The sequence below is a fragment of the Arachis hypogaea genome, chromosome 4 (assembly GCF_003086295.3).
Source record: "Arachis hypogaea cultivar Tifrunner chromosome 4, arahy.Tifrunner.gnm2.J5K5, whole genome shotgun sequence".
Taxonomy (NCBI): Eukaryota; Viridiplantae; Streptophyta; class Magnoliopsida; order Fabales; family Fabaceae; genus Arachis; species Arachis hypogaea.
Genome location: NC_092039.1, coordinates 51749120 through 51758180, shown reverse-complemented (window position 1 = coordinate 51758180; position 9061 = coordinate 51749120). Strand labels below are relative to the sequence as shown.

General features: G+C 37.0%; 1 non-coding gene across 1 annotated transcript; it reads right to left on the bottom strand.

Moving 5' to 3' along the window:
* Positions 1-7341: 7341 nt before the first annotated feature.
* LOC112799529 (small nucleolar RNA R71) lies at positions 7342-7445 on the bottom strand. Its single transcript, XR_003201104.1, has one exon. It is a non-coding gene; the product is annotated as a small nucleolar RNA R71 (small nucleolar RNA).
* Positions 7446-9061: the final 1616 nt, after the last annotated feature.

Below are 9061 nucleotides of genomic sequence, written 5' to 3'. Positions count from 1 at the left end.
CATGCACTCTTCCGCAGCCGATCAACATTCCCATGCCAATTAAAGAGAGCTGAATATTATTATAAGTTTTAATAACTCATATTTTTCAGTAATTATAATAATAAAGGTTTATATATAGATCCTTATAATGGAATTTCATAAGTAGTTCTTTTTCATTCTTAGATCAATTAAAAAAAGTGAAAAGAAATAGTTAATTCGAAAAACAGAGAATGCTGTGGACAAATCTTAAGTTGTTTGGCAAATGATAAAGAAGGTTCTATGAAGAGTTCCTGAGACCTTTCATGATTAAAAGCTTCCAAGGGCATGTAATTCAGTGCACTGTCTTCTGCATCAATCCACACACGGCTCGGATTCACATTCCTTTTGCCTTATAAGCCCTTCGATATTATTGCGGACAAACATATTATTTACACGTTAAATTAATTATTAAAATCAGTTAATTATATATTTATACATATTTTATTTTATAATTAATTTTAGTAATTAATTTTAATTTATATTTAATATAATTGTTTCCATTATACCTTTATTATTATTATTAATCTAGTATATTTCTAATAATAGTACTCTACTTCAAATTTTATATTTGATTAATTTGGTTTAGAATTTGATTAATATGTCTCTTAAAAATACATATTAAAATTATTAATAAAAATTTATTATAAAAAATATGTAGAATTTAATTTTTAGTATAATTATTGTGCATTATAAGAAAAATACTAAATATTATCAAATTTATCGAGAAATTTAGCGTCAGTATTTTCGACGGTCAAGAGTGAAAATTCGTTCTCAAAAAAATTTACTGTCCGAATCCATAATCTACCCTTAATTCCAACCGTAACAAAGGGCGCAAAAATTTTCTTTATAAACACTAATTTCACCGTCGAATTTACTGTCGGAAATTTTGTATGGTAATAAGTTAGTGAAACACGTCATTTTGAAAAAGGAACGAGACCTTACTGTCGGATATATCTACTGGTAAATTCAATGACAATAATTGAATGAAATTTGAATTCAGAAACCCTTTCCCCTCACTTGTGCAATTTCACCCTCTCGTCTCCTTTGTAACATCTCCGTCATACCAGGGGTTTCATTTCCCCCGCTGCTGCCTCGTGGGTCGCCGTCCCTGCTGCCTTGTGGGTCTCTGTCACTACTGCCTCGTGTTAGATCGTTGTCGCTACCTTGGGTTCTATCGCCGCCGTCACTGCTCTCTCTTGTTGGGTTGTCATCATTGCCTCTGATTCCATCGCTGCCATCGCTGCTGCCTCGTGGGTTACCATCGATGTTGTCTCCTGCTAGTCCTTCTTCCAAGTGCTACTAAGTCTTTCCCCTGTAGGTTCTTTATAAGAACCTAAAAAATAACAAATAATTAACAAATTAATTAATGTGAGAAAAAATTATTAAAAATAAAAAAATTTCTAGTTTGAAAAATTACCAATGAAGATTTAATTTAGAGAATTAATTTGAGCTCAAAAATATAATTAATTGCGAAAAAATGTACACCGATATTAAAATTAATTGTACTGGCTTAAGTCTATCTAGTACTGCGTGTGAGAAAACTCTAAAACTGTAGAAACGATAAGAAAAATATTTAGGATAAAAATCCAAACACTTATCTTAAAGATTTTGGTCCAAGGTAGGGCCAATGGGCTAAAATTACATCAGATCACTAAAGCCCAAGCCCGTGACACTTAACCCCCCCTCACTTAGCAAATTCACATCATTTGTCATTTTCGGAGAGGGAGCTCGAAGAAGAGAAGTGAGGATAGAAAACACCATGCCCTAATTCACTATTCACACTTACACTCAAATCCTTATATCTCACAAACCGTGGCTCCGAATGAAGACCCGTTTATGGCCACGCGACCATCCTGTTGTCCTCTTCATTTCTAACCAACTTTTGTAGTGAGTTTTTCATGCTTACCTTTTAAGAATACCAAGTGATGAGAATTGCATTTGAGCTTGTAACTTTTTTTGAATTGCATGATTTGGCCACCATGTGATTTGAGCCTTATTTTGTGATTAGACAATTTCTTGATGGATGATGATGTGCATTTACCTTAATGCATTGTATTTCATGATCATATGCATCCATATGTTTTAGCTTGAATGCTTCCATGCTTCTTTAATACTTGTTTTACCTTACAAGTTTACTTAAAGCATCTCAAGCACACTAGGATAAGTGAAGTGCATGCTTCTTTTGTGACATAACTTTTAGGCTACTGTGTGTTCTAAACCGCGCAATTTAGAATTCACACACCTACTTGTCATCAATGTCACACTAATTCACTCACTCATTTCTAGTGATTTACCTCATTCCAACAATGTATGCTTCCTTGTTTTTATATCTTCTCATCTTATGGTGTTATATTTTTGTTTTCCATGCACAATGCACCACAAGCAAAAACGGAAGCAAGACTAAGAACACATAGCAATCCGGAGAGTCGCCGTACCCCCTTGCTCATCTTTGAGTGCACCGAGGACAGTGCAAACTTTTAAGTGTGGGGAGGTCGTCCAACCGATCGGCGATTTTGGGTGACAAATTTCTAATCTCAACACTTTTGCAGTTTATTTTAGGTTTTTAGGATTTTTACTTGCATTTTCTTATTTTTGCATATGTATACACAATAAGCCTAGTCAAAATAATGAAAATTTTCAAGATTTCTATCTATAGGGCACCTCAATTGATTTGAGTGAAAACTCTTCATTAAACTTGCTTGAATTATATATATTGTGGATCATGTTTTTGAGCTAAGAACACAAGCAAGTGAGATTTGAGCCTAATGGTGTGGTTACATCCTATAACCACTTATTTCCCTTCTTGTGTGCATTATTCTCTTCATATGATTGTAATCTTTGATTTGTTTGATTCTTTATGTCCATTATTTTATGTATTCATGCATTTATATGATTGAGGCCATCATTTCATTAGCTCACTTACCCAAATATCCTTACCTTTTATATTCCTTTGTTAGCCAATTTGAGCCTACGATTAACCCACTTTGTTCTTAATTTAGCACATTACAAGCCTTAAAGCGAAAAACAGTAAATGTCCTTAATTTGGATCTTTGATTGGCTTAGGCTAGTGTGTGTGAGTATCATTCAAGTGTGGGAACCTTGGGACATCGGGTGAATAAAAGGGTAGTTTTGTATTATTAGTGTAAATATTGGGAATTGGGTACATACTCATGTATTGATCAAATATAAAACCTTATGCATTGAGATTCTTGTATATAAAAAGAAAAAAAATGAGAAAAACAAAAGAAAAAGAAAAGAAAAATAATATGGAAAAGAAAAAAAGAAAAAAGAAGAAAAAGAAAGAAATAAAAAGGGGACAAAATGCCCCAAAGCAAAGTGTAGCTCAATAAAATCAATGCATAAGTGTTGTGAAATGAAAAGGGAGACATGAGTATGTGAAAAAGTGAAAAATGGGTAGTTAGGTTAGAACTTAATTGTATAGGATGTCATAGGTTAGGTGGGAAGTTTAAGCTTATCAAAGATTCAAATTTCAAGCTCACTTAACCATATATGCATCATACCTTGACCCTAGCCCCATTACAACCAAAGAAAAGACCTCATGATACTTGTATGCATGCATGAAATATTTGTTGATTGTTAGAAGAAAACAAATCTTAGAAAGCATGATTAGGAGAGAATTGAGTGAATCAACCCTAAACACTTGAGCGAATAGAGTGCAAACACATTCGGTGAGGGTTTGATGCTCAATTACATGTTTCCACCTATGATCATCTCTTCTCATGCAAGTTTGTAAAAAAAATATTTAATAACTCAATTCAATTTTGGATTAGACTTGCTAGTCCTTAGCCCTTGTGTATGTATGCTTCTTGGGAATTGATTTATCTTGACCAAGCAATTGCATTCATTTAGATAGTTTCATATAGGTAGATTGCATGGCGCATTTAGTTAGTTCCCATTGAATAAATGCCATACCCTTACTTCATTCTTGGTTTAAGCATGAGGACATGCTTGGTTTAAGTGTGGGGAAGTTGATAAACCCCATTTGTAGGGTTTATCTTGTGCTTGATTTAAGGGATTTTATGACCTTTTACCCACATTTATCCATTGAAATAGCATGGTTTTATAACTTCTCCTTTAATTGTGCTTAAGAGTGAAAACATGCTTTTTAGGACTTAAAATAGCTAAATCTAATTCTCCTTGATTCCTGATGCCAAGGCATCTTAGGCTAGTTTCACTAGCATTTTTCTGTTAGTTTTAGTTGTTTTATGCATTTTCTTGAGCTTAAAGTAACCAAGAATGGTTAAATGAACAACAAAGTAATGAACCATCCAAACAGTATGATTTTGATGCAAATTCCATGAGTTTTTAGTGATATTACTTGAATGCTATGAATGGAAGAATTCTCATGAAATTTTGCAAGACTTTGATGCAGTTGTTTGGATGATTTCAGGGAAGAAGAGGCTAGGCAAGGAAGTAACAAAATCAATAAAGGAAGCTTGAGGATCACATGTGGAGTTTAAGTTCCAGTTTAAGCTTAAACTGGAACTTAAACTGCCAAGCCATACAATGCTGAAAGTGGCGTTTAACCTCCAGTTTAAGGTTAAACTGGAAGTTAAACGCCAGAATCATGAAAGCTGAGAAAAGAGGAAACTGGCGTTTAACCTCCAGTTTAACCTTAAACTGAAGGTTAAACGCCAGAATGAGAATGGCACCAAGGGAGCACTTCCACGTTTAACCTCCAGTTTAACCTTAAACTGGAGGTTAAACGTGTTCGACCATATTATGCACCAGGAAGCCATTTCCACGTTTAAGCTCCAGTTTAAGGTTAAACTGGAGCTTAAACGTGTTCGGCGTTTTTTCCACTCCAGGGTGTGCTTTCTGATTCCCACGTTTAAGCTCCAGTTTAAGGTTAAACTGGAGCTTAAACGTGTTCGACATTTCTCCTCCTGGGTTGCTTCCTTCATTCCCACGTTTAAGCTCCAGTTTAAGGTTAAACTGGAGCTTAAACGTGTTCGACATCTCACCCTCCAGGAAGCATTCCACGTTTAAGCTCCAGTTTAACCTTAAACTGGAGCTTAAACGTGTTCGACCAGCATTTCTCCTCCAGGGTTGCAATCTTCATTTCCACGTTTAAGCTTCAGTTTAACCTTAAACTGAAGCTTAAACGTGTTCGATTATTTACCCTCCAGGATTGCTTTCTTCCATTTCCACGTTTAAGTTTCAGTTTAACCTTAAACTGAAACTTAAACTACAACTTAAACACCACCTTTTGAAAGGGTTTCTGGGCCAAATATATTGAAGTTTAAGTTAGCATTTGAGCACAAACATTAACTTAAACATACTCTGGTATGAAACCCAATTGAATATCATGGTTTATGGGATTGGGCCTGAAGAATTGATGAGTCTGGAACTTCAATTTGTTGAGTCATGTGTCATTACTTGATTATCACTAAATTTGCTCAATGAATGTTACAGAATTGGATCAGCAGCCTCATCAGGATTATGGACCATAAACCCAAGGCAAAAAGGAAATCAAGGAAAGGCCTCAAAGCCCAAGAAACACAACAGAAGCTCAATTTAGAAAGTGTATAAATAGGATAGAATTAAGTTAGTTAGGACACTTTTGGACTTTTAGAACTTTTCATATTTTGTAATTGAATTCGGAGCTATGACTCACTAAACCCCTTTCATTGGGTTAGGGAGCTCTATTGTAATTCAATGAATCAATAATAGTTTTATCTTCTTCTTCAATCTTTTCTCTTGAATTTTGTTAGAAAGCTTCTCGATCTAATTCCATTGGGTAGTTGTCTTGGGAAAGAAATTACCCATAATTGGAATCCTTCGGAACCTTGGGAAAGGAATGGAGGATTCATGCTAGAGAAGCTTTCTCACAGTGAATTGGATTGGGGTTTGGATGGATATTGTGACATGTAATCCTACCAAATTGTGGTTCATGAAACTGTGTGGTATAATCAGTGATCGAGCATCATCTCTTCTTATGAACATTTAAACCAAGGGATTGGGAATTTGTTTGTTTTTAGAGAGAATTGGTGAGCCAAGGAATTGGGATCCAATCATATAAGATTGCCAAGCAAAATTCAATGAATGCATTGGTTGAGGAAGAGATGAAAATGTTTTGATTCGGAGATTTCAATATCTCCTGACCCCAATGAACCCCTCTCTCTGATCTATCCCTTTCTATTTACATTCTGAACATTTCAATTCATGCAATCACCCCCATCCCTTTTAATTTCAGCAATTTAGCTTCTTGCTCTTTAATTCATGCAATTTTACATTCCGCTCATCTAAATCTTGATTCCGCTCAACTAGAACATACTTTTAATTCGAATTGCTCATTCAACCAATCCTTGTGGGATTCGACCTCACTCTATTGTGAGTTTTTACTTGACGATAACCGGTGCACTTGCCGGAAGGAATTTTTGCCGATTGTGCAATTTCCTAAATCGTAGCTATCAAGTTTATGGCTAGATCAAGTTTATGGCGCCGTTGCCAGGGATTGGTTTTCGATTGACAATTCTCAAATTGGAAGTTAACTAGATTGAGCATTTTTCTTGTTTTGTTAATTTAGTTCAAGTTACTTGTTGAATTTTTAATTTCTGCACTCTGTTATTTGCTTTTTCTTTCTTATGCCTTTCATTTCAAGCAACTAACTCACTGACCCACTAACTATTTGAATTAATTCCTCAACTGCTCTAACCATACTCTTCCATTAACCAAGAGTATTCCACTTGTTTGTTGCTTGTGGTGTGTTCTTGTATGACAGGTAGGAGAGGAGAGACAACAACTCCTCCATATACCGAACCAGAGAGGACCCTTCATAGACTTAGAAGGGAAGCAAGAGGGAAGAGAGTACTGAGAGAAGAAGAATCTGAAGGAGAGTCTGAGGACAACTTTGAGGAAGCTCTAGATCTCAACATGGATAGAGAAGTTCACAACCATGAGAGGGCTGATGGTAACAATGCCATTCCTGAGAGGAGGGTTCTTGGTTCATACATAAACCCAACTTCTGGGAATTGTGGTAGCTGCATCCAGAAACCACCCATTCAGGCCAACAATTTTGAACTCAAACCACAGCTAATATCACTGGTGGAGGATCATTGTTCATTTGGTGGGAGTGCTAATGAAGACCCAAACCAACATCTCACAAAATTCCTGAGAATTTGCGACACTGTGAAGTCCAATGGAGTCCAGGAAGATGCCTATAAACTGCTCTTGTTCCCATTTTCACTTAGGGACAAGGCAGCTAAGTGGCTGGAATCATTCCCAAGGGGGAGCCTAACAACCTGGGATGAGGTGGAAAGCAAGTTTCTGGCACGTTTCTACCCCCCACAAAAGGTCAATAGGCTTCGATCTGAGGTTCAGACTTTTAGACAACAGGATGGTGAAACCCTCTACGAGGCATGGGAAAGGTTCAAAGAATTGACAAGGAAATGCCCACCAGACATGTTCCATGACTGGGTGCAATTGCATATTTTCTATGATGGACTTTCTTATGAATCAAGGAAGGCTGTAGACCATTCATCAGGAGGTTCATTGAACAGGAAAAAGACTATGGAAGAAGCCATTGAAGTGATTGAGACAGTGGCTGAGAATGAGTACTACTATGCTTCAGAGAGACACAACACTAAGGGAGTCATGGAGCTGAACCATGTTGACACAATTCTAGCCCAAAACAAGGTGTTTGCCAAGCAACTAGCAGAGCTCACCAGGAAATTAGACACAAAGCAAGTGGCTGCACTACACACACAAGATCAAGAGGAAATAAGCACTGAAGGAGGTGATTGGGAAGAGGCCAACTATGTGGGAAACCAACAAAGGCAACCATATGATCCACATTCCAACACTTACAACCCAGGATGGAAAAACCACCCAAACTTTGGGTGGGGAAACCAGCAAAGCCAACCACAAAACCACAAACCTTACAACCACAACCAACATAACAATTCCACATACCAAAACTCCAACCAAAGATCATACCAAGCCACACAAAACACTTACTCCCAACCACCATATCATGGCCAAAATAATCAACCTGCCCAACCCAATCCGAACCAACAATTTCAAGATCAATTAAATAGGATAGAAGGAATGCTTGCAACCATGAGTCAAGACATAACCGAATTGAAAGCTTTTAAGGAAGAAGTAAATTCTAACTTGCAAAACCAAGGAGCTGCCATCCAGAAGCTAGAAAATCAAATTGTGTATTTGTCTAAGCAAACCCCTGGGCCAAGCGTTTCTCATGCTGCCAAGGCTATTGCAAGGGAAGAATGTAAGGCCATAACCCTCAGAAGTGGAAAAAAGCTAAAGGAGATCTCAAAGGAAACCACAGAGGATGAAGCCAAGGAAAATGTGAGGGACAAGGAACAAGGACAATCTTTTACACCTTCTGCAACAAAAGAAAAAGAAAAAGAGGTCCTGACGCCTTATACACCCAAAGCACCATATCCTCAACGTTTGATGAAAAGTGAAAAGGATGGCCAATTCTCCAGATTCTTGGAAATTTTCAAGAAGCTTCAAATCAACATTCCTTTTGCTGAGGCAATAGAGCAAATGCCACTCTATGCAAAATTCTTGAAGGAATTAATGACCAAGAAGAGAAGCTGGAGAAATGAGGAAACTGTGTTGTTAACTGAAGAATGCAGTGCCATCATTCAACACAAATTGCCTCAGAAATTGAAGGATCCAGGCAGTTTCCAAATCCCCTGCATCATAGGAGAAGTCATGGTGGAGAAGGCCTTGTGTGACTTAGGGGCCAGTATCAATTTGATGTCTCTAACCATGATGAGAAGAATGAAGATTGAAGAAGCCAAACCAACAAGAATGGCCCTCCAATTGGCAGATCGAACTTTTAAATTCCCTCATGGGATAGTTGAGGACTTGTTGGTGAAAGTGGGAGATTTTATATTTCCTGCCGATTTTGTGGTGTTAGATATGGAGGAAGAAGCTAAGGCTTTGATAATTCTGGGAAGACCCTTCCTGGCTACTGCTGGAGCCATCATAGATGTCCAAAAGGGTGAACTCACTCTTAGATTACATGATGAGAAATTGGTGTTTAACGTAT